The 24,723-nt window shown below is 32.9% G+C and overlaps 1 long non-coding RNA gene across 1 annotated transcript; it reads right to left on the reverse strand.

Annotated features, from left to right (window-relative positions):
• Positions 1-528: 528 nt before the first annotated feature.
• Positions 529-24,452, reverse strand: LOC118196730 (uncharacterized). Its single transcript, XR_004759457.2, has 3 exons — positions 23,937-24,452; positions 18,894-18,976; positions 529-1,060 (listed from the first exon to the last, which is right to left on the reverse strand). It is a non-coding gene; the product is annotated as an uncharacterized LOC118196730 (long non-coding RNA).
• Positions 24,453-24,723: the final 271 nt, after the last annotated feature.

Consider the following 24,723-nt stretch of genomic DNA (forward strand, 5'->3'; position numbering starts at 1 on the left):
TTAAGCATCATTTTGCTCGTACTTACGCCATATACAATTCAACAGCAAAATTACAAAAATTTTAATAGTAGCATATCAGTGTACGTTTAAAATTCCCGACGCAGCGTTAAATGTTGGCATACACTTTTTCTCTTTTTTTCACAGTTCATCACATTCAATGTTCAGTTTTCTTACAAAGATAGCTTTACAAACATTTTTTACCATTTTATTATTAACGTTTTCTGTGTTTACTTTGTTTATTAAATATCTCGTTCTTTGCGCTTACGCCACAACCAGTTATTAAAATTGTTCCACAGCGGATTTAAAAAAGCTATTTTTATTCAGTTAAAAGGAAACTTTGAATTCGTGACGTTTCTAATGGATGCAGTTCTTAAAAAAATTAGCATATAACTTCACGAAGTAAGTTAGGTACTAACACATTTTTAGTTTATCTTTACTTTTATTTTTATCTTAGCAATTTCAGAAAAAAATTCATTAACATTTTATCATTTAAATCAATTTATTGTTTAAAAGGCACAAGATATAAATTATTATTATAACTGATAATAATTCTAAATTATTATTAATAATAATTACATATTTATTGTATTAATTATTATTGTAAATTATTATTATAAATTATTATTATTATTACATTATTATCAGCATATTATAGTATTATATATTAATTAATAATATTCTAATATCAATAATAAAATATAATAATTATAGTACTATTATATTACTATAATTATTATATTTTATATAAGTGTACGTCCTTATTTTATTACAGCGACCATATATTTCACTCCATTTTATCTTTTACATTATCTATCTTCTTAACAATGGAAAATTTTCCAGTAATAGTATCTTGTGTTCCACTGGCTATTTGCCTAGTTTTTACCAAAAAGTACATAGAATAGTTCTTAAATTTAAATCTTTCTTTAATATTTATCATGAATATTGGCTTCGACAATTGAGAAAACATCAACTTCCAGAGGATTGACTCTACTTCCCAATTCGACCTTCATAGCTTGGGCCACTTGTATTCCAGTGCCAGACATACAAAAACCTGATGAACCTAAATATCGAAATATGAAAGGAAAAATCAAATAAGTTTAATAAACAAAAGTGAGATTAATAAATACATACCAAATTCAATTAACACTGAAGAGCTACAAATTTAAAAGTTATTTTTTTAAAAACGACTCGTGTGATTTTTACAAAACTTGGCAGTTTAGCATAATTTGAGCCGAATCGAAATATGGAAAAATATTGGCCATTGCAGAAAAAGTCTGATTTTGTGTCAAATTACCTTAAATGAGAAAAATGCTATATATTAATCTAATACATATCATAAATCGTGCTTTCGAGACATGAAAAACGCAAGTTGAATTACGCCAATCGGCCCAGTAGAACGGGAGATATAGAACTGTCTCCCCCCTCTTTTAGACAGTGTGCATTACAAACCAAACATAAAAATGCTATATTACAGTGACTTTCGGCTCACGGTTGAATATTTGGTAATGAAATGGGTGACTTTTTAGCTAAAAAAGGAACAAAAATCCTACAGATTCCATCGAATCCTATCCCTTATTCTACTGCAGTGCGAATAATAAAAGAACGCATTAATAATGACTATCGATCCAGGCAAGTAGAGCAAATAAAAGAAAAGCATTGGAGGGGTTCTCTTTTAAAAACACCTACTGTCCCAAGACGAATCAATATTACAGCCTTTTGGTTAGAGACTAGACATGATTGCCTTACATATTTTTTATTTAGATTTGGCATCTTTTCGTCTCCTACCTGTATATTATGTCGGAGAAACACTGTTATGCATGCCTCTCATCTTAAGGAATGACCTAAAGTAACTGGACATCTGTATGACAGATTCTGGCAGGCAAGAGAGAGGCTTCAAGATCTTCAGACTGATTGACTTTTTCCTTATGACCAAATTTTATTCCAAATTTTTATACTTTGTTCTTTTTCATGTGTTTGTGTTGAGTGTACTTGTCACACTCTAGTCAATAAATTGTATTTTCAAAAGTTATTAAAAATAGAGATAGAAAAATATATTTCACTCATAGTAATATAATAATAGTAGTAAGATAATATAATATTTATTATTATATTACATATACTTGCTTTTTATTTTTGCCTGTTATTAAGTTTCTTTATGCATTTATATATATATAATTTATTTACTAAAGAAATATTGATTACATTATCTCCTAATATAACTTTAGTAGAAGTATCCAAAAAAAAACGGAACCCATATGTAGGAAGTTTAATTCCGAAAATTGTGTTTTAAAGTAACTTGAATGTAACTTACTAAAAATGTTTTACGGCGTCTTGAATTTAAATCATGAATAACAAAATTTCAAACTTTGAAAAAGAAATTAATTAAAACCAAGTAATTATCGCTATTGATAGGAAATTAGTTGACTTTCCAAGGGGAACAAACATACTCCCGTTCAATGAACAATAATTAATAAATGGGAAGGTGTTTCGTCTTTTACTCATGTAAGAATGATGCCAACCTGGTAAATTAAAGTTAGGCCAAGATTGTAGTTCTGTGAAGTGATGGAATTTAGAACCAAAGTAGAAATTTTACTACATAAATTTCTTTTCACTCAAAATTTATGAAGAATCTTGTATTAGCGAAAATGCTTAATTCAGAATGAGTTCTTTGGTACTCTACTTTGGTTCTAAATCCCATCAATTCACGGAACTACAATTTTGGCATAACTTTAATTTGCTAGTTTGGCATTAACATTCTTACTTGAGTAAAAGACGAATCACCTTCGCATTTATTAATTATTGTTCATTGAACGGGAGTTGGTTTGTTCCCTTTGAAAAGTCAACTAATTTCCGATCAATAGCGATAATTACTTGTTTATAATTTATATATATTTAAATTTATTTATTAACGTTTTATTGAGTATATTATTTCCTTTGAGAAAGTTAGTAGAATTTTAGTCGAATGAAGTAACTTAGAAGCATTTAAAAATGAAGCCTGAAATTGTTTTAAAAAATCTGATGTGTACACCACATGACTCCCTTGTACGGAATATTAAATTATACGCATTTTTTCTTGCATTTTATTTAAACTTATTAGATTGAATTAAACTTACTTCGCGGACAGCGCATAAACCACAATAGAATAAATTCATTCTTTAAAATTCACTTTGTTTACCATAGCGACACTCTGGCGCTAGGTTTACTTAACAGTATTATATTTCGTTCATATTACAACTCAGAATGCATAAAATTGATATCATTTAAAGAATTATCTAATCGCTGCCACATGTTCTGTTCAAATACTATAATAAAGCTAGAACTATGTATAAAAGAAATTAAGCAAATAAAACAAAAAATAAACAGTTTTTCACAGACGATTGAGTATTTCTCATTCAATTAATTCAGTTCTTACTTCGCGAGAAGGCAAAATACATAAAAACTCAAAATATCTATATTAAAAATTACGAAGTAAACCTCAAACGCTTATTTTCTCGAAAAAATTCCAGAAAGAATGAAGCATGATTTAATTGGCAATAATAAATGAATGCGTTATCTTTGTTGTTGGGAAGCTAAGTTTCTCTAGATTGGCAACAAATCGACTAGTCTCCTGTTTCAAATGTAAACATTAATGGCCGCCATTAAAACAGGCTTAGCGGCAATTAAACAACTTTAAAATTGCTGATAATTCTAAAAATACACACAGATTTACTAAAGGCATAAAATCCTTAACCGGAAGATAAAAACAATATAATTCACTCATTTTTAAAGAAAAAAATGTACAATTTACAAACATATAAGAGTAAAGAAACTGAGATCACTGAGCCGGGTAATAGAGTGGATATATATATAAATATATTTATATACGTTTGGTGCGGCCGATTGCAACCAAAATACGAGGTGCAGATCTACATGTTATAGCAGTCCTATATACAAAATTTCAACGTTCTGAGACTACTCGTTTTTGAGTTATGCGAGATACGTACGTACGCACGTACGTACATACGTTCGTACAGACGCTACGAAAAATTCTCTTCAGAATTAATTTTAAAGCAGTTTCATAATTTTTTTGAAGGAAAGGGGTATTTTATTCTGTCCTTACGTACAGATATCACGCAAAAACATCGTTAAATTGCATTCGATAGCGGTCAAAATGGATATTTTCGTTGAAATATGCTGCCTGAAACTTTTCGCGATTACAATACTTCCTTTTTACTTCGTACAAGGAAGTAAAAAGAAACATCAAAAATGAATCATGAAAACTCTGAGAATGGGAACATTATTAATATATTTACTTTAATTCAATCTTTGATATATATACATATATAATATAATATTATATTATTGTTCATATAGTATTACATTATATTATTATTAATATATTATATTATTATTAATATATTATATTATTATTAATATATTATATTATTATATTATAATAATTATTATTATAAAATATTATTATAATTGATAATAATTCTAAATTTTTATTAATAATAATTACATATTTATCGTATTAATTATTATTATAAATTATTATTGTAAATTATTATTATAAATTATTATTATTACATTATTATTAATATTAGCATATTATATTATTATTATAGTATTATATATTAATTAATAATATTCTAATAATAATAAAATATAATAATTATAGTACTATTTGACTCGTAATAATAATTATATGCTTCTGGGTATCCCTAAATGTCTTTTATCTTTGGCATTAAAAATAATAGTAGCAATAATAATAATTCTCCCCATTTTTTGTTAAAATTAGGAAATTTTACATCCGTATCTTCCTACAGACTTCCGTTCAACGACAAAATTCTCAAACCATCACCACAGACTTAACTGTTGCTACGGCCCACGAACAACAATATTTCTGACCAAACTATTCCCACACTCGTTCGGGCTCGAAATCGGTAAAACCGTTTCTTGTATCTTCACGGGGACCTCACAACCACCACCATCATCATCATGATAGGAAAAAGAGGGAGAAGGTCTTTTTTTTTTTAAGTTTTTCAAAAACTTTCGTAAGAGGCGGATTCCGTGGACTTCAAAGTGTTACCGCTAGCATTCAATAAATAAATGAATAAAAAATCAGTAATTGGGGGAAGGTCAGAAGTGAGAGGGGGGAAGAAGCGGATGAAAAGGGGATTTTTCGAACGAAAGTGAAAGGGTCCTGGGGACAGAGGAGGAAGAGAAATGGGCCAAGGTCGTTTCCAAAATGCTCCCCTTTCCCCGCCAACCCGATTTATTTTTATTCCAGCATATTCGGGGGTCCATGCGGTGCCAAAAAAAATCAATAATCGGCCCTTGTGGGAAGAAAAATCTTACGTCAATGTTGAACATTAATGTAAGTTTTTTTTCGATTAATGGAGGAAAAATGATGTTAAAATGGGAAAACTTACAATCCCACGGCTACTAGATAACACTCGAAGAAGTTCAATTGATTGAAATGGAATAGCACTCCTCCTCCCCTCTCTAGTTTACCTCCAATCACTTGTCAAGTAAACGGAAGGCATGCCAATTCAGAAACTATTATTGCGCATGTCAGATAGGATTCATGCGTGAAAATGGAAAATCAAACATGTCCCTTCATGCTTAAAAATCTGAAATAGAAAATAGTGTTAAAAAAAAAGAGCAAAATTCAACGTATAGCTGTTGGATTTATTGTGAAAAAAAAAAACTGTATGCATTCCGAGAGAGACTGGCATCGTGTATTTCTCCTTTAACGCAAAAAAAAGGACACGTAGATGTTTTTTAATTCCTTTCATTACTGTTGTTTTATCACAATGCGAGAAACATGCATACATTCATTTAGATTATTCATTATTTAATTTCTTTAAATATAATACAGGGGCGATAATATTGGTTAGCAACAATTTGAAAAGTGAAACGGGCATTTAAAGTTTTCGACGCAAAATCTCTAAACGAAATTAATAGTCCTTCTGAGATAATTATCACAGAAGTTCTTCATTACGCAAATTTGATAATTTGTGTTAAATATGTTGCATAACCCGTCTCATATTGATGCTTGAAACAAAGAGAGACATGAGACTTGAGAACATTTAACAAGGTAGCGAGTGGCTTAGAAATCGTATTCATAAGTGATTTCAGCCCGCCTGCGGCTGAGTGGTAAAGTCGTTGAACATTGTTAGTTCGGTCTGGGCCTCACGTATAAAATGCATACAATTCAGTTCCCTTATAAAGTCCTCCACGAAGGCATCCCTCCTCTTAGGCAGATAGCTCTCGAGTGCTTTGCCGGAATTAAATAAAAAAAAATAAACGTAAGCGATTTCCAATTGTGTCAATAATGCGTAAAGAGCTGATACTGCAAAGTTGCGCTGGGGGGGGGTGAGTTTTGCAGCATTCTGAGGAATACTTCGAATTAAAACTAACTTATGGGTTCGTCTGCGACTGGCCAGAACTCAGAACCTTTTTCTAAAATATAGGATTAAAACTAGAGGCAGCACTGCCTGTATAACAGTCCTGACATTATAAAGACCAGAGTTCGAAATGACCACCACTTTTTTATCTACATGCCGGGGATTTGCTTTAAAAAGGAACAACTGACTTCATTCGTTTAATTAACTAGTACTGAATTTAATTAACTATTTAAGTTTTGAGTTGACTCTTTCCTTTATGCCTCATTTCGTCACGTATTCGTTCATTCTAGACAATTACGCATATTTGAGTGGCAAATGGCCTAGTTTATAAACTTAGAGAAGGAACCCGTAACCCGTGTATAAATTTATTATATCAATATCTAGCTGTACTCCCGACACTACTGTCTATTACTGTTATCCACAGCTCGAGAGAATTAAGAATTTCCAGACGATTAGCCTTCGTGGTAAGTTAAGTCTTGTTCTAAATTTTACTTTTTTTCCGGACAGTTGCCTTGATAAGAAGTTTTTTAGATCCGTAGTCAAAAGTCTTTTAGGTTCCAGTGTTGATTCTCTGCCAAGTCCAGAGGATTGGTTAATATTTGTTTTGTAATACTTGTACATTAATTTGACCTTCATGAGTGGTGTGGTAAAATAAAGTTAAGTTTATTTGTTTGTCTTAATGTGCTTCAAGTGTCTTACTTGTGCTTTTGGTGCTTTAAGCTATCAACGATAATTCCATCATAGCTTTTAGATAAGTGGGGATTAAGAATTATAGTTTTAATACTTAGGAGTTATAATTAGGCGCTATATTTATTACAAGGATATTATTATAATTACAAAGAAAAAGCCTTGGAGGAAGTCAATGTAATCAAGTAATTATTACTCTTCTTGGTAATTAATGTATAGGAAACATTAAAATGCTTGCCAATGAGCATAATGGTATAATAGTAATAAACCAATATAAAACTGTTGTAAAACATAATAGTAATAAACTAATATAAAACTGTGGTAAAACATAATGGTAATAAACTAATATCAAACTTTTGTAAAACATAATGGTAATAAACTAATATAAAACTATTGCAAAACATAATGGTAATAAACTAATACAAAACTGTTGTAAAACACAATGGTAATAAACTAATATCAAACTATTGTAAAACATAATGGTAATAAACTAATACAAAACTCTTGTAAAACATAATGGTAATAAGCTAATATAAAACTATTGTAAAACATAATGGTAATAAACTAATATAAAATTGTTGAAAAAAATAATGGTAATAAACTAATATAAAACTGTTGTAAAACATAATGGTAATAAACTAATACATAACTTTTGTAAAACATAATGGTAATAAACTAATATAAAACTATTGCAAAACATAATGGTAATAAACTAATATAAAACTATTGCAAAACATAATGGTAATAAACTTATATAAAACTATTGTAAAACATAATGGTAATAAATTAATATAAACTATTGCAAAACATAATGGTAAAAAACTAATATAAAACTATTGTAAAACATAATGGTAATAAATTAATATAAACTATTGTAAAACATAATGATAATAAACTAATATAAAACTGTTGTAAAACATAATGGGAATAAACTAATATAAAACTATTGTAAAACATAATAGTGATAAACTAATATAAAACTGTTGTAAAACATAATGGTAATAAACTAATATAAAAGTTTAACATAATAGTAAAACATAATAGTGATAAACTAAAGTAAAACATAATAGTGATAAATTAATATAAAACTATTGTAAAACATAATGGTAATAAACTAATATAAAACTATTGCAAAACATAATGGTAATAAACTTATATAAAACTATTGCAAAACATAATAGTGATAAACTAATATAAAACTGTTGTAAAACATAATGGTAATAAACTAATATAAACTATTGTAAAACATAATGATAATAAACTAATATAAAACTGTTGTAAAACATAATGGGAATAAACTAATATAAAACTATTGTAAAACATAATAGTGATAAACTAATATAAAACTGTTGTAAAACATAATGGTAATAAACTAATATAAAAGTTTAACATAATAGTAAAACATAATAGTGATAAACTAAAACATAATAGTGATAAATTAATATAAAACTATTGTAAAACATAATGGTAATAAACTAATATAAAACGTTATTATTATTATTATTATTATTATCATTATTCTGCCTGCTTCACTCCTCAGTGGGCACTACAGGTCAGTCATGTTATTCTGATCGTTGCTACAGCAACCTATTTTGGTTGTTTATCTTTTCAACTTAATTAAAGAATATAAAACTATTGTAAAACATAATGGTAATAAACTAATATAAAACTATTTATTTAGGTCCTTAAATCAAGTTGCAGAATCATTACGATTTTTTTGAAGCATGACATGTGAAAAATGTGTAATGCTGTCGAACTTGAATATAAAATATAAAGGGTTATAACGTATTCGCTGGTTTTTAATGTATTACTGGAATATTTGATTCCATTAAATATTCCTGTAAATCAAATTTCAAATAAACACATATTCATTGATTTCAAATAAACACCAGGGAATATCTGATTTTCTTAAATCTGACTTTTTCAATGAGGGGGTTGCAGTTTCTTGCAACAAACTATTTTAATAATCATGTACACTTTGCGCTGAAAGAAAGGGGGACATTTCTATTATATTTCCCATTCTACTGGGCCAATTGGCAAAATCTAACTTGCGTTTTTCATCTCGAAATAGCGAATTAGGATATATATTGCATTTATACATAACACTGTTCTAGCACAGATATTTAGACACAAAATCGGATTTTTCCTGAAATGGCATAACTATTCTTGGTACTTTTCCATTTTGCCGGCGCAGGCGATAAAGTCGCCAAAAATGGTACAACCGATGCCAAACTTAATATATTCGCTGATAACCTTTTACTCCTCGGTTTGCAAAACAAGTCGCAGCCATTTCTTACCACATTGATTGTTTCTTTCAATACTGGCATACAATTACATAGAATATTTATAAAGACAATTAAATTTTATGACCATTCGCGGTGATTAAGTCAATTAGGATGCAATCACACAACTCACCCGAAGGCGAAAGTATAGAAAGGCAAAGTCTAGGGTTAAATTCATTAATTACAATGAGAATGCACTAGCGAAGTAAAGCACTGCGATTTTGCATAACTTTTGAGTAAGCTATTCGTACAAATTGAAATAATTCTTGCATTTAAACTTGTATTCGATATTAAGATTTAAATTGAAATTAATGTAGATAATTACCGAGAGAATTATATTTTTGTAGCGTAGTTTACGTGAGATTGGGGTCACGTGATATGAACCGGCGAATCAAGATATTGTACCATGAAAGCATAGTAAATTCTTAAATTAATGTCTTTTTACAAATTTATTGTCTTTATTTATTGTTTTTTTAAACGATATTAAAATGTTTATGCCTTTAAAAGAAAAAATTTTTAGACCTAACATTCGTTAACATTTTTTATGTCTATACTGTATGTTGTCGCCAATAAAGTCTGTTTGGCGAGATTTGCGAAAGCGAAACGGAAAAGTACCCTATTCTTCTCCATATTTTGATTCTACGCCTCAAATTATGCTTAAATATTAAATTTTGTATAATTTGGTGAGAAACGTACCGATAAATCTAAAAATTGTTGGCGCACTTTTTTCAGTTTGCGCCGAAAATGACTTGGCGGAATTCAAAATTTGTGCTAACCAATTTTCCTTTACTGTTATTACTCCTTTACTGTTAAATCTTAATTTGTACTTAACCAATTTTCCACTGTGTACGCGACTGGAATATGTAAATTCACGTATATCTTCGCAAATTTTGAATAAAATATTCGGCTAATCTTTGGAATATGGTAACAGGTAGTTTGGCGACATTTTGGTAAGGCGATAAAGGTTACTAGCTAGGACTTTAGCAGTGTACATGGATAAAGTCAAGAGTGTGCGCAATGCCATTTTTATGCAATTCTGGGATGTTTTTTTAAGTGAAAATAGGTCGACGTGTACATGGATACCGTGTATTTGCAATTCTTAAAAACGCGGCAAGCAGTTTGTGATTCTGCACTTTCTCCCAATTTCGCACCTAATCTTCGTCATTATTAAGCACTTTTGTTTTATAAAAGTTCTAGCATAAGCGCAATTTGACTAGCAGATTGTTGGTATGATGAACGCCTACTTTCGTAAGTATTAAGATATGCCTGCTCACGCAGCTGAATTTTCTTCGCCCACGGGTGCTGGTACATCCCTAGTACCATTTATTTGAAAATATCTTTGCCTAGTGCACTTTAATGCGATCTACTGGCGAAAACTCTTTAGTAGTTAATGACCAGAAAAAAGTAAGTCATAAGTCAGATTGTTGGAAAAAAAATTTTAATTAAAAAAAAAAAAAAAAAAAAAAAAAAAAAAAACCATGCCTTTACTTCGCAAGCAGGGTTGGTCGCCAAATTTTCGCCAAAAAATCGCCAAGTTACCATAATCCGAAGATTAACCTGTAAGGATCTTAAGTTTTACTAACGTTTATTTTATTTTAAATCTTTACTATCACTTCTTATTTTCTACTTCCGGCCAGAATTATAAGCGTGAAGGAGTTTATGCAAAGTTGTCTGGCGAACGCCAAGTATTTAAGTGTGGCCTTTTTGCCAAGCAGGAGAGAGGAAGCCGTGAGTTCGAAGCAGGCCGCTTACCTTAGAAGTTACGCAGTTGCTACTTTGCCTTCCAGGCCAGAGGTTTTAATCCTCTTGATAAATTAAACGTATTGTAGTGTTCACAGTCTCTGTGCTACATACGCTTCCTGTTATTATAAGGCCAATCTTATTCTAAAGTTAAATTAGAGTTTAGTTTTATTTTGATATCTTTTAAGTTAGACCCCGAGTGGAGGGTCATTGTATTCCGAAGTACGGAAGTCATTGTATATAAAGAAAAAAAAATAAAGGGTTTTGTATACCCTTCGTCTGTATCCTGTCTACTTACTACAATTAGTGAACATAGCTTTAGTAAGCTCTCTGTTCTAGTCAGGTCATTGTATGTTTCCGAAGAAGGTTAGAAGAAACATTGAACCTGATAGTGGCGCCCGACGAAGAATAACCATGGCCGAGTTTCAAGAAGAACCTGTGCTGCCTGCAGAAACAGCTCAGAATCCAGAAATGCCAGCTGCCGCCCTGGAAGGATTTGGGTATATTGTCCAGACCATGCGCGCTTCGATGAAACCAGAAGCAACGTTTAATGGAAACTCACAGGTAACCAGTTTTTTGGAAAAATTGGATGACCACTTCATGCTCTACCCCGTGCACGAGTTTCAAAAAGTTACCTTAGCTACCAGCGCTTTGAGGGGCCAAGCGCTTAACTGGTTCAAATGTATCGGCAGAAGTCTCTTGGGTCAAGCAGGAAGTCCCACCTATACCTACGAAAATTTCAAGACTGCCCTACTAAAAGCCTTCCCTGTTGTAAGGGATCGTGCGAAATTAGAAACAGAACTTTTCAGTATATATCAACAAAAAATCGAAAACCTCTCGAGCTTTATTTTAAGAAAAATTCACGTTTTCAAGCTCTTGTATGGAAACCGTCCGGATCCTGAAATAATTCAAGTGATTTTGCCGAGGTTACTACCCCAAGTGCAAGACTTTATTGAATTGAGAAATCCGACTACACTGGAAAAATTATTTGAGCTAGCAATCCAGTTTGAAAGTAGAAGAACGGCGGACGTCGAAAGAAGACGCCAATATCAACAGCGAAACCAATTTGGTACGCCAAGACTACAGCAAACTCAAGCACATGGCTACGGAGAAAAAGCGAATCAGTGGGCAAGGAAACCCGAGCATTCAAAAACAGCCGGCGAACGTCGACAGTTCAATAGCAACCCAGGAAAAAAGTCTCAAGGCCAGTGGAGAAAGAAGGAAAGCACCGAAAGAAAAAATAATTTAAACTAAAACGGATTTCTGCTGACGAGAGGGTGCGGAAATCCGAAGGCCACGAAAACCCCTCTTCCTACAAGTTAAATACAGTAATGGTGAAAAATTTAACTCTTCCGAAGATTGAAGTCTTGGTAAATAATATCCCGGCCACCGCACTCCTGGATACCGGCGCGCAGTGTTCCTGTGTGGCAGAAGTCTTTTTTAGAAAGTATTTTCGCAAATACCGCATATATAATGCGGATAATACAACAGTATTAGCGGCGCAAGGAGAACAATGTAAGTGCGTAGGTAAAGTACCTTTGTACATCCGTATCAAGGACGAACAAGTAAAGGTGATGTTTTTTATAGTAAAGAATTTGCAAGCACACTTAATACTAGGAATAGACTTTCTTTCAGACGCACAAGCTACACTGGATTTTAATGAAGCGTCTCTTAAGCTGACGATGAAACCAGTGCGTGTAGAAAAGGTTGAACCGCCAAGGGTAAATCTCGACCACCTGCCTAATGACGAGCAAGATAGAATCCGACAAGTGGTAAGTGAATTTGCTTCCTTATTTAGTGATATTCCAGGATTTACCCAGGTTACTAACCATAGTATTGACACCGGAGATGCATTGCCGGTTCGTCAAAAACCATACCGGTATGATAAGAATAAGGAAAAAATTATAGAATGGCATATTACCGATATGCTACGTAAAAAGATCGTAACGCCTATCTCAAGTAGTTATGCTAGTCCGGTGGTTTTATGTAAGAAAAATAATGATTATCCTTTGGAGCATCCAAAAAGGTGGAGATTCGCTATTGATTACCGTAAATTAAATTCCATAACGAAATATCCGGTATATCCGTTACCGATTATAGAAGAAATTTTAAGGAACATAAAATCAACCAAATTTATGACAACTTTAGACTTAACGAATGGTTATTTTCAAATAGGGATCAGGCCTGAGGACGTGCCTAAGACTGCTTTTATAACCAAGTCTGGCACTTATGCATTTTTGCGAATGCCGTTTGGCCTTTCAGGCGCCCCAGCAACATTTCAGCGATGCATGGACATTGTGTTAAGACCTGTTCTCGGAAAGTCCACATTTATCTATTTAGACGATATCATTATTACTAGTGATAATCTAGACCAACATGTACAGGATTTAAGACAGGTGTTTTCTTTATTAAATGAGGCCGGTCTAAAAGTTAATGTCGAAAAATGCAAATTTGCAGCCCCTGAATTAAAATATTTAGGTTACAAAATATCGCAAAAAGGGATCGAGACAGATGAATCAAAAATAATCGCTGTACAAAAGTATCCGACTCCAAACACGGCAAAGAAGCTCTCTTCTTTTCTAGGACTTTGTTCATATTATAGGTCCTTTATAAAAGATTTTGCGGCTATCGCTGAGCCATTGTTAAAATTAAAAAGGAAAAAGGCAAGATTCTCGTGGACGGCCGAAGCCAATAGTGCTTTCGAAAAATTAAAACAAGCATTAACGCAAGCCCCTGTGTTGAAATTTCCTGAAAAGGATGAAAATTTAGAAATTTCAGCGGATGCTTCGGATTATGCGGTAGGAGCGGTACTTTCGCAAAATCAGCAGCCAGTAGCATTTTTTAGCCGAACTTTAAATCAAACACAAAGAAACTATTCCGCGACCGAGAGAGAGGCACTTGCAGTTCTGTTAGCAGTGCAAAAGTTCCGAGTCTATTTTGGAAAGGCGCCGATAACAGTATATTCTGATCATGCGGCGGTAACTAGATTGTACTCTGGAAAAAATTTATCCCCAAGGTTAATAAGATGGGCACTCAAGCTGCAAGAATATAATCTGGTAATCAAGCATACCCCCGGAAAGGAAAATATCGTAGCAGATGCCCTGTCACGAATTAAATTAGACGAACAGGGTAATACCGTAAAAGTTGCAATGCTGACAGCGTGTACAATAAATTCCCGAGAAACTGTAATAACCGAACTGGGTAAGGATCCTGAGTTTGGAAGTATTTATGAGTATTTGAAGGATCCTGAAAATTTTAGCCACCAAGATATTGTGGCGATAAGAAATAGGGCGGCCCATTACGAACTAATAGATGGTCTATTATTTTATACAAAAACTACGAATTCCAACAACGAATTTCGACCTGTTATCCCAGCTAGTCTTAGATTAAATATCCTGCAAGAGCTCCATGACAGCCCTTTAGCTTCTCATGCTGGTATTCGAAAAACTACTCAACGCGTACGCGAGGCAGTCTACTTTCCTGAACTGCAAAAGTTAACAAGGGCGTATGTCCAGTCCTGCCCAACATGTCAAGCCGTTAATTATATTAATTTCCGCCCGGCCGGGTTTCTAAATAGTATTAAATCCGAATTTCCAAATGAAATAATCGGTATCGATTTATTGGGCCCTTTCCCAAAAAGTCAGTTAAACAAAAGTCGCTATCTCCTTGTTATAGTTGATCATTTTAGTAAATGGACCGAAATTGTTCCCTTAAAACGAGCCTCCGCGAAATTAGTTACCGATTCTATTTTAAATAAATATATTTTAAAATACGGGGCGCCCCTAAAAGTTATATCGGATAATGGTCCTCAATTTGTAAGTAATATATTTGAAGACATGTGCCAAAAACTGGGCATACGTCATTTAAAAATGGTCCCGTATCGGCCGCAATCAAATATAGCGGAACGGGTCAACAGAAATATAGTGAAAATTATCCGTAGTTATGTTAAAAATTTTCATAAAAGCTGGGATAACTATGTCAATGAATTTGCTTTCGCCCTTAGGACCGCAAAACATGATACAACGGGAAAAACTCCTGCTGAGTTATTTCTAGGCAGAAAGATTATAACACCGTTAGATAAACTATTTTATGTGCAACAAAGAGCCCCAGAATTTAAAATGGGTGATATAGAAAAACTAATAAAAGAAGCAAAAAAGAATACAGAAGTAGCACAAAGAAAACAAAAATTGTATTATGACTTGAAACGACGGGGAGTAACTTATAAAGTAGGGGATGAAGTACTAAAAATTAAGCATTCACTTTCTTCAGCACCAGAAGATAAAACTGCCAAATTTTTCCCACGCTTTGAAGGACCATATGTTATAGAAAAAATAACTCACGCTGTTGTAGTATTAAAGGCAAGAAATGGTGAAACCTGTTCCGCAAACATTGACCAGATAAAACCATTCTATGACCGTAATAAAATGCAAATCTTTTCAGATCTTTTGCAGGATCCGGTACGGCAGACACCGCAGGTACAAGTTCCAGAGGTGGGAAAACGACAAGTACAAGGGCAAGCCAATGAGAGACAGAAGCAAGTGAAAAGAAAATTGCCCCGCGGAAAAATTGAAGGTACAAAGAAAAAGAAGTCGTTCCACCGTCCAAAAAACAGAGTTCACGAACACCCCCAGAATGAAGAAGGGAGAAGGACGACGTATGTGGAAAAGACCGGGAGAAAGGACGGCAACTATAACCCGGCTGTGAAACGGAAGATTGACTCATCCGACAGAACTCTCCGCAGCAAAAGTCGCCGAACTGCGGAAGGGCCATCAGCGGCGGAGGAAAAAGTACAAGAAAAATTTGAACGGCCAACAACGAGGTCCAAGCAGGATCACGACAGAAGTTTCCCGGTTCCACCAAGACCAGCTGCCTTCAAACGGCCAAGACCACAAGCAGAGGACAGAAGGAAGATGTTCAAGGGTGGCCGTAGTGGTGAAAAACGGAAGCTTCCAGAGGAAAGCACTGAAGGGCGAGCCCGTACAAGAAGGAGGATCAACCAAGCTACGGTCTGCAGCACCTTTAAAGACTGGGCCCAGAAAAGGATGTCTGAATATTACAAAGATAAGTAAAATTTTGTGTTACTTTACAAACTTAAGTTAATCTTTCATTCTTACTGCAAGTGGCAGATTTGAAGAAGTTTTACCTCATGCGAGGTCTACCTTTATCGCCAAAAGGGCGAGAAATGAGTTGTGACCGATTTTCTTATTATGTTTTTCAATTACTCGCGCGTAAAACTAAAGTTGATGTATAATAGCGTTGTATAAAGACTTAAATATTGTAAAAAGTTATTGTATAAATTTTATTTAAAACATTCTAACGAGAAAGACGTTTTAGTCTGAAAGACTTTTTGAAATGTAGTATTATTTCAATGTAGAAAGAATTGGCACTTGCTTTGAAAAGAATAGAAGTTAACAATGTACTACTAATGTATGTTTTCAAATGTGTAAAATTAACGGCATCCTGATATGTTCTTGTATACATGTGAACTGTTATTTTGAATGTTTAGAAATACCGTGATATGGTAAAAGTGAAAGTAATGTTAAAAAATTTGTTATTCGTGTGACTGTAAAGATTAAATCATGCTGAATATGTGTTAAAGGTTGAATGATGTAGTTAGGCTCTCTGACGCTACACTTTAGAGTTAGCCACTTTCAGAATAGTACCTCAGGGTCTAGAGTTGAAATTAGGGTGTGTTAAGAGGTCTCGTATGTTGAATTTTAACACGTTAGTGTTTTGATTGTAGGAGGAAGTGTTGAACACATAGACAGAAACACATTCGTGTTTGGTGTTTTTACAACACATGTCAGAGAGCACGGGGAGAGATAATTAAAATAGTCATGAATGAAATAAGAATGTTAAGAAAAGTATATTCTATATGTTATTTGCAATGTCATTCTGTAACATTTCATTAAACTAGTTTTCCTTCCAGATCTCTGGAAGGAACCAGAATTGAATAAAGCTCCTGTTTTGATGCAGTACAGATGAAAAAGAAAAAAGATTGTTGTATATTCCGGGAGCTGCTATTGTAACAAATTTCTTTCTTTTAAAATTTTCTAGTTTCTAGCTAAGTTATGTTTGTAAAAGTTTGGCCTCGCGTTAGTTTCTAGAGCTAAAAGTTTTCAACAAGGTCGTTTTAGACCTCAGTTTCAAACTAATTAACTCTGGCGGGAAGTATGTAAGGATCTTAAGTTTTACTAACGTTTATTTTATTTTAAATCTTTACTATCACTTCTTATTTTCTACTTCCGGCCAGAATTATAAGCGTGAAGGAGTTTATGCAAAGTTGTCTGGCGAACGCCAAGTATTTAAGTGTGGCCTTTTTGCCAAGCAGGAGAGAGGAAGCCGTGAGTTCGAAGCAGGCCGCTTACCTTAGAAGTTACGCAGTTGCTACTTTGCCTTCCAGGCCAGAGGTTTTAATCCTCTTGATAAATTAAACGTATTGTAGTGTTCACAGTCTCTGTGCTACATACGCTTCCTGTTATTATAAGGCCAATCTTATTCTAAAGTTAAATTAGAGTTTAGTTTTATTTTGATATCTTTTAAGTTAGACCCCGAGTGGAGGGTCATTGTATTCCGAAGTACGGAAGTCATTGTATATAAAGAAAAAAAAATAAAGGGTTTTGTATACCCTTCGTCTGTATCCTGTCTACTTACTACAATTAGTGAACATAGCTTTAGTAAGCTCTCTGTTCTAGTCAGGTCATTGTATGTTTCCGAAGAAGGTTAGAAGAAACATTGAACCTGATAAACCAAATATTCAAATTGTTTGCAGATATGCTTAGAAATATACTTGATAAGATGACGGCAAAGATTTTATAACTTATAATTCAAATTTTTTTTCGAAAAATTTATAAAAATTACTAAAAAATTCAAATTTTAAAAACCAGAAAATAGCTGAGGTATTTATTTGGATTTAACCGAAATTATGAACTGTGAAAGTAAGAATGAAGTAAGTTTAATAAAAAATGAAATACTAATAAATATAAACCATATTCAATTAACAATGAGGAGTAAAATTTTGAGAGCTAATTAAAAAAAATTACTCGTGTGATTTTTACGAAACTTGACACTTTGATATAATTTGAGTCATAGAATCGAAACATGGAAAAACAGGGTACGTCATCTCAGAAAATGTCCGATTTTTTGTCAAAATACCTAAGTTAAAAAAAAGTGCTATATATAAATGTAATATATATCCTAAGTCGCGCTTTCGAGACATGAAAAATGCTAGTTCAATTTCGTCAATCACCCCAGTAGAACGAGAGATATAGAACTGCCCCCCCTTTTTTTTTTGTGTGTGTATGTGTGTGCAAGATGTATTAAATAAGCCGTAAGACCAAACCTTGAAAGTAGTTGAAATAGACATCCCATGACAACTATTTTCGCATTTCGAATGGCTAAATACATGTGTGATCTTTACAAAGCAACACTGCAAAAGGCCATTAAAAACAGTTAAATTAATATTGTAATTTTTTATAATTTTCTCCTGAAATTATTCATATTAAGGATAATAAAAGTGGCAGTGCTCTTTTCGCACGTGTTTCTAATAATTGGTTGATATATACAAAATACCAAATTGCTGAAAACTAAAATCATAGCAGATCAAACTGTTCAAAGAATGATTGCAATAATCTAACAAATAAATTAGCGTAAAAGCAATCCTGCTTCATAAAGAAATTAACTTTCCCTCGGTGGTGATTGTTTGCTTTTGCTCATAAAAGAATATTAAACTTCTGCTATGGAGTTAGAAGAACGCTCTGAAAGAAAAGATAATGTTTCCCTTGATACTCACTAGATGGCAGCAGGAGTTCTTTTTCAACAATGCATATATCCTCAATTATTTCTTCCCCGTTTCCTCCCCTTCATGTAATATCCCTAGGGATAGCAAAATTTAACTAAAAAAGGATGATTTTTTAATCACATTCAAATATTACAGAAAATTAATATAATTTATGGAACAAATATGAAATACTTACCGAGATTTGAAATAAAACCATGATTTTTTTTTTTTTTTTAAATCGCGTCATGCCCATAACTATTCAAAAAACTTAAGTCTCTTTTGGGCGACCCTTAAAATGTAAAACTTTTCAAATTTTTTAATTATATGTTTTTAGTTTATCCTTAGTTTTATTTTAATTAATTGTCACATAATTCCTAAAGATCCCTACTCCTACAGTATTACTGGTAAATTGTGGAGATAATATTTACGAATATTTACTCACATTCAGTATCAGCTCTGCGTAGTCTGTTTCTTACAGACGGTAATGTTAGTGTATTTACAACAAACTAGGAAACAAAAACTTTTGATACTTCAGGTATGCGTATGACGTCATAATTTAAATTCAATTATTTATAACAACTTTTTCTCTATATCAATAACAGAATTAACGTGGCAATAACATAACGTATCCTAACCTGAAACAAAAAAGTTGCCGACAGCAGCTATTTATTTAAAATGATGACATTAATGAAAATTTTTCGTCACGTGGCAATCGCATGCTTTCTTCAACGTTCAATGTATTTAATGCTTGGCAAATAAATTTTTATTAACAAACTTTACGATTTGAGAACAAGTAGTGGCAACACTTTTCGAAATAAAACTTTTTTATCTGCAGCTCGCGAGACTGTTACAACTCTGGGAAATGAGCGTGAAAATGAGCGTTTTCCAAGTTTTTAATATCTCCGCTGATTAAGTCGTACAAAAATGAGAACGGTGGAAATAGCTTCCCAGGAATTTTTGGAATCCGAGGGTGCCTCGCGAGCACAAATTTTAAAAGTATAGATACCAATAGTGATTACAAAATGTTACTCAAAAATACAGACAAAATTGCTTTTGAATTTTTCACTTGGTTACACTGAGGACTTTTATAATACGAAAGAACAATAGTTTAGTTTTGTTTTTATGCGATTATGGCAAAGCCTCGAGGGCCTAAGAGTAGGGATGCCTTCATGGAGGACTTTCTAAGGGAAACTCGCTCAGCCGCTGGTGGGCCAGGAAAGAATAATGACTTATCGCCGAATCAATTAACAATAACTTCTAGTCTTTTATTTATGTCGGGCACAAAAAACCCTAAGTAAAACGAATGTATTAAAAATGTATTAAAATGTATTCGATGTCCTAAAATGATGCCTGAAGAAGGACACTGGTCAATTGGCACTAATTTTGTCAATGAACTGCCTTCTGTACTTTTACTGAATAACTCTTAAGATTCTACTTCAATAGTACTCTTAAATGCAAAATGTGTCTAAAATAGATGTATATTAGAGAATTCAAAGTTATTCAGTAAAAGTACAGAAAGCAGTTCATTGACAAAATTAGTGCCTTTTGGATACACAACTGATCCACAGTCATTTTCATAATCAAATATCATAATACTTTCAATTATTTAGGCATATATAATAGAACAATTTACAATTTTAAATTCTTGGGTTCCAAGCACTTCCTTTTGCTTCTCGTTCCAGTCGAATTTCGGGACATTCGAATAAAAACTGAGGGACGAGATCTTATCGGAAAGCAAAAGAAATGATTCAGCAAATTGCTGCCTCTTTACGTCATTAAGTCTTATCTGTAAATTCCAATCTTTAACAGTGTTGATAATATACCTCAGGTCATAAAGACTTGACAAGAAACAGAAAAGAACCGTTGTTAGGCGTTATCTGTAAATTCTAGTTTCAAACAGTGTTGATGATCTACTTCAGATAGTAGAAAGGTGGCAAAAAAAAAAAAAAAAAAAAAAAAAAAGGTTGGTTATCTCAATTAAAATTAAATGTCACTTGTATCATAATCGTATTCATCATCGTATCATTTCTGTGTAATGTAAAGTGTATAACGTACATGTTAACAATCTACAACTAAAGGATTGTTTCTGCAGATATATTAATTTGCCATCTTCAAATTCGAAGATTTGCATTATGTGAATCACGTCTGATTTTTCTAAAAACAATTTTCTAATTTCATTAAAGAATGTCTGTCTTACTGTTCTACTACTGTTCTCATTTTTCTTGAACTCAGAACTGAACTTTCTTGAACTGTCAAACGAAAAAGAATGTTTAGGTTGAGAATTTTATGCTTACTATTACTAATTAAAGACTAGGATAACAAAGAATGAACATAAATAGCTTACGACCACACATTGTTACCACACATACTTACGAAACAGCTATGTAAGAAATCTTACATAGCTCTTAAAATGACACACATAACCAAAAAGCAAAACATGAAACACTTTGTCGCTATCAATAAAAAAAAAAAAATTAACTCTGCAAATTCCAAGTTTTTACATTTCCAAATACCAAAGAGAATATTTTTCAACTTATTCTTCAGATCTGAGATGCAGAGGTGTTTTTTTTTTTTTTTTTTTTTTTTTAAAGAGGGAGAACCAATCTTTAAAATCATTCAATCTGCAAACGAACTGCCGAAAGCAGAACGCGCTGAAGAATTCTCCATGAGAAACAATTATTCGGACAAAAATGGAAAACTGTTGTCACAATAAACGAATCGTGGGTACATTTAAATGACTGCAATAAAAAGAAATCCATTTATCATCATCAAAGAGAAGAAAAAAAAATCTTGGAACATGGCTCAAAGAATCTAAACAAAGATTTTCAAAGGCATTTATGACTGTTGCTGGTTTTTGTTACAACGAACAAATAAAAATTAAAGAAAGTGCAGAAAACTGTTAAGGTCGACTCCACATATTATCAGGAACATATTTTACATTCAGTTTTTAAATATGAAATACCTTCTCTTCACCCACAATGCCATCAATTGAACTCCATCAAAGCAAGCAGACGCACATCAAACCCCACTGTTAATTTCCTGGAAAAAATGGAACAAGAAAAGTGTATCAAAACTCTACGCTCTTCACTCATATTCCTTTATAAGAGTCGAACGCTTTCTGATCGCGATACCCTGTCAATATAATTCTAGCTGTCAAGCAGAATGCGGCTGCTGGACAAAAAACTTTCCCCCGAATCCGAAGCGATGACAACATGCGAACAAATGTAAGAGTTTCATAAGTGAGAATTTCCACCTATTTGGTTACATAGTTGAAGTCTGCAGAAGCAATGCAGTGAGAGGTCACTAGCGCTGGACGTGGAAGACCTAGGTAATCATTGTTAATACTTTCGGGAACAAAACATCTTAAAATTTATTCCGCTAATCTGGAGAATGAGCCTTTGACATGTGAATGGGGGCTTTTCTTTCCTTAAATAGTCTTAACCTCCGTCAAAGTGTTTGTTTCCCCAAAGAAAGGCGGGCATGAATTCGGAAGTTATAATCGATTTTTTAGGTATATTTAGTTTTAAAATAAAATTTGTCTGCTGAAATTGTGTTTCATTTACATAACAGATGTACTGGAGCCCTTTTGATTAGGGATCCGGCGAGCGCCGGCTAGAATTATGATTTACCACAGAAACTGAGAAATACCGGCGCAATTTCAAATCTGGTCACAACAATAAATATTCATAATCACAGATGGTTATACTAACACCAAAAAGTAAAAAAACTGATGTGTACACTACGTGACTTCCTTGTACGGAATATTAAATTATACGCGTTTTTTCTTGCATTTCATTTAAACATATTAGATTGAATTAAACCTACTTCGCCGACAGCGCATAAACCACAATAGAATAAATTCATTCTTTAAAATTCACTTTGTTTACCATAGCGACACTCTGGCGCTAGGTTTACTTAACAGTATTATATTTCCTTCATATTATAACTCAGAATGCACAAAATCTATATCATTTAAAGAATTATCTAATCGTTGCCACATGTTCTATTCAAATACTATAATAAAGCTAGAACTATGTATGAAAGAAATTAAGCAAACAAAACAAAAAAAGAAACAGTTTTTCACAGACGATTGAGTATTTCTCATTCAATTAATTCAGTTTTCACTTCGCGACAAGGAAAAAATACATAAAAACTCAAAACATCTGTATTAAAAATTACGAAGTAAATCTTAAACGCTTATTTCCTCGAAAAAATTCCAGAAAGGATTAAGCATGATTTAATTGGCAATAATAAATGAATGCGTTATCTTTGTTGTTGCGAAGCTAAGTTTATGTTGATTGGCAATAAATCCACTACTCCGCTGTTTCAAATGTAAACAAGAGCAATGGCCGCCATCAAATTAGGCTTAGCGGCACTTAAACAATTTTAAAATTGTTGATAATTCTAAAAATATTGCATACAGATTTACTAAAGGCATAAAATCCTTAACCGGAAGATGAAAACAACGTAATTCAATCATTTTTAAAGTAAAAAATGTACAATTTACAAACATACAAGAGTAAAGAAACTGAGATCACTGAGCCGGGTAACAGAGTGGATATATATATAAATATATTTATATACGTTTGGCGCGGCCGATTGAAACCAAAATACGAGGTGCACATCTACATGTTATAGTAGTCTTATATACAAAATTTCAACGTTCTGAGGTTACTCGTTTTTTGAGTTATGCGAGATAAGTACGTACGCACGTACGTACATACGTTCGTACAGACGCCACGAAAAATTCTCTTCAGAATTCATTTTAAAGCAGTTTTTTTAGTTTTTTTGGAGGAAAAGAATCTTTTATTCTGTCCTAACGTACAGATATCACGCAAAAACATCGTTAAATTGCATTCGAAAGAGGTCAAAGTGGATATTTTCGTTGAAATATGCTGCCTGAAGCTTTTCGCGATTACAATACTTCCTTTGTACTTCGTACAAGGAAGTGAAAACTTTAGCTTCGCGTAATGTCATCTTAGGAATTTTTAAAGAAAATTTAGTGCTTTATTGTTCCACTATATTTAAAGTTATTCTGGATCAAATTTTCCTTACCTTTGAAGTGTTTTCATTTCCATGAACGCGAAAGATACTTTATCCACAGCATAATTCTCAGTCTCTGAGTCCTTTTACTTTTGATAGTCTTCTGGTGACTTGTACTGTTATCTTTGTACCTTCCTGTAGAACGTTGTACAGGATTATCAAATTTACTTCACTTCTACAGCTTGTATTTTACATCAGCGAAAACGACAATCGTTGTAAAGAAAGACAGCAGTCTTTCCCCTTGTTTCAAGCAGCTCTGAGTTCAAAGCTCCTTTGAGGTCTATGAACTTCACAAAAATTTTCTCCGGTTCGTAGTTAAGCGTATACACTGGCTTATTTTTATTTAGTTTGCACTTCTTCCAGGGAAGAAACAGGTTAATGGACTTTAGTGAGAATCGTCCTGGACAAAACCGCAGAGGTCAAATGCCTCCAAAAACCACAGGAGAGCCCATCCAGACCCCTTTGGAATAATCTTGGCACTGCAGGGTTGTTTAATGTTAGAATCCCTCGAAGAAATCCCGCCTAGAAGCGGGTTTTACGCCAGACGTACTAAACTTCTCAGAAGCGGTTACCTACACCAACGGCAGGAGAATGGGTTAAGGTTAGAGATCTCTAGACGACAAGTTCGTAATAAACACAGTATCAACAAAAAAGAAAAAAATTAGCTTTACCACACGAAATAATAATATTTAGAGAGTCATTAGGTTTTATGCTGAAAGAATTATTTTAGGCGAAATAAATTCACCGAAATCCTATGTGAAAGAGCAAATGTAATTTGGGTTAGACTTCAGCTGCAAAA

Source organism: Stegodyphus dumicola, chromosome 12 (assembly GCF_044657685.1).
Source record: "Stegodyphus dumicola isolate Sdum_Otavi_A_Nest chromosome 12, ASM4465768v1".
Taxonomy (NCBI): domain Eukaryota; kingdom Metazoa; phylum Arthropoda; class Arachnida; order Araneae; family Eresidae; genus Stegodyphus; species Stegodyphus dumicola.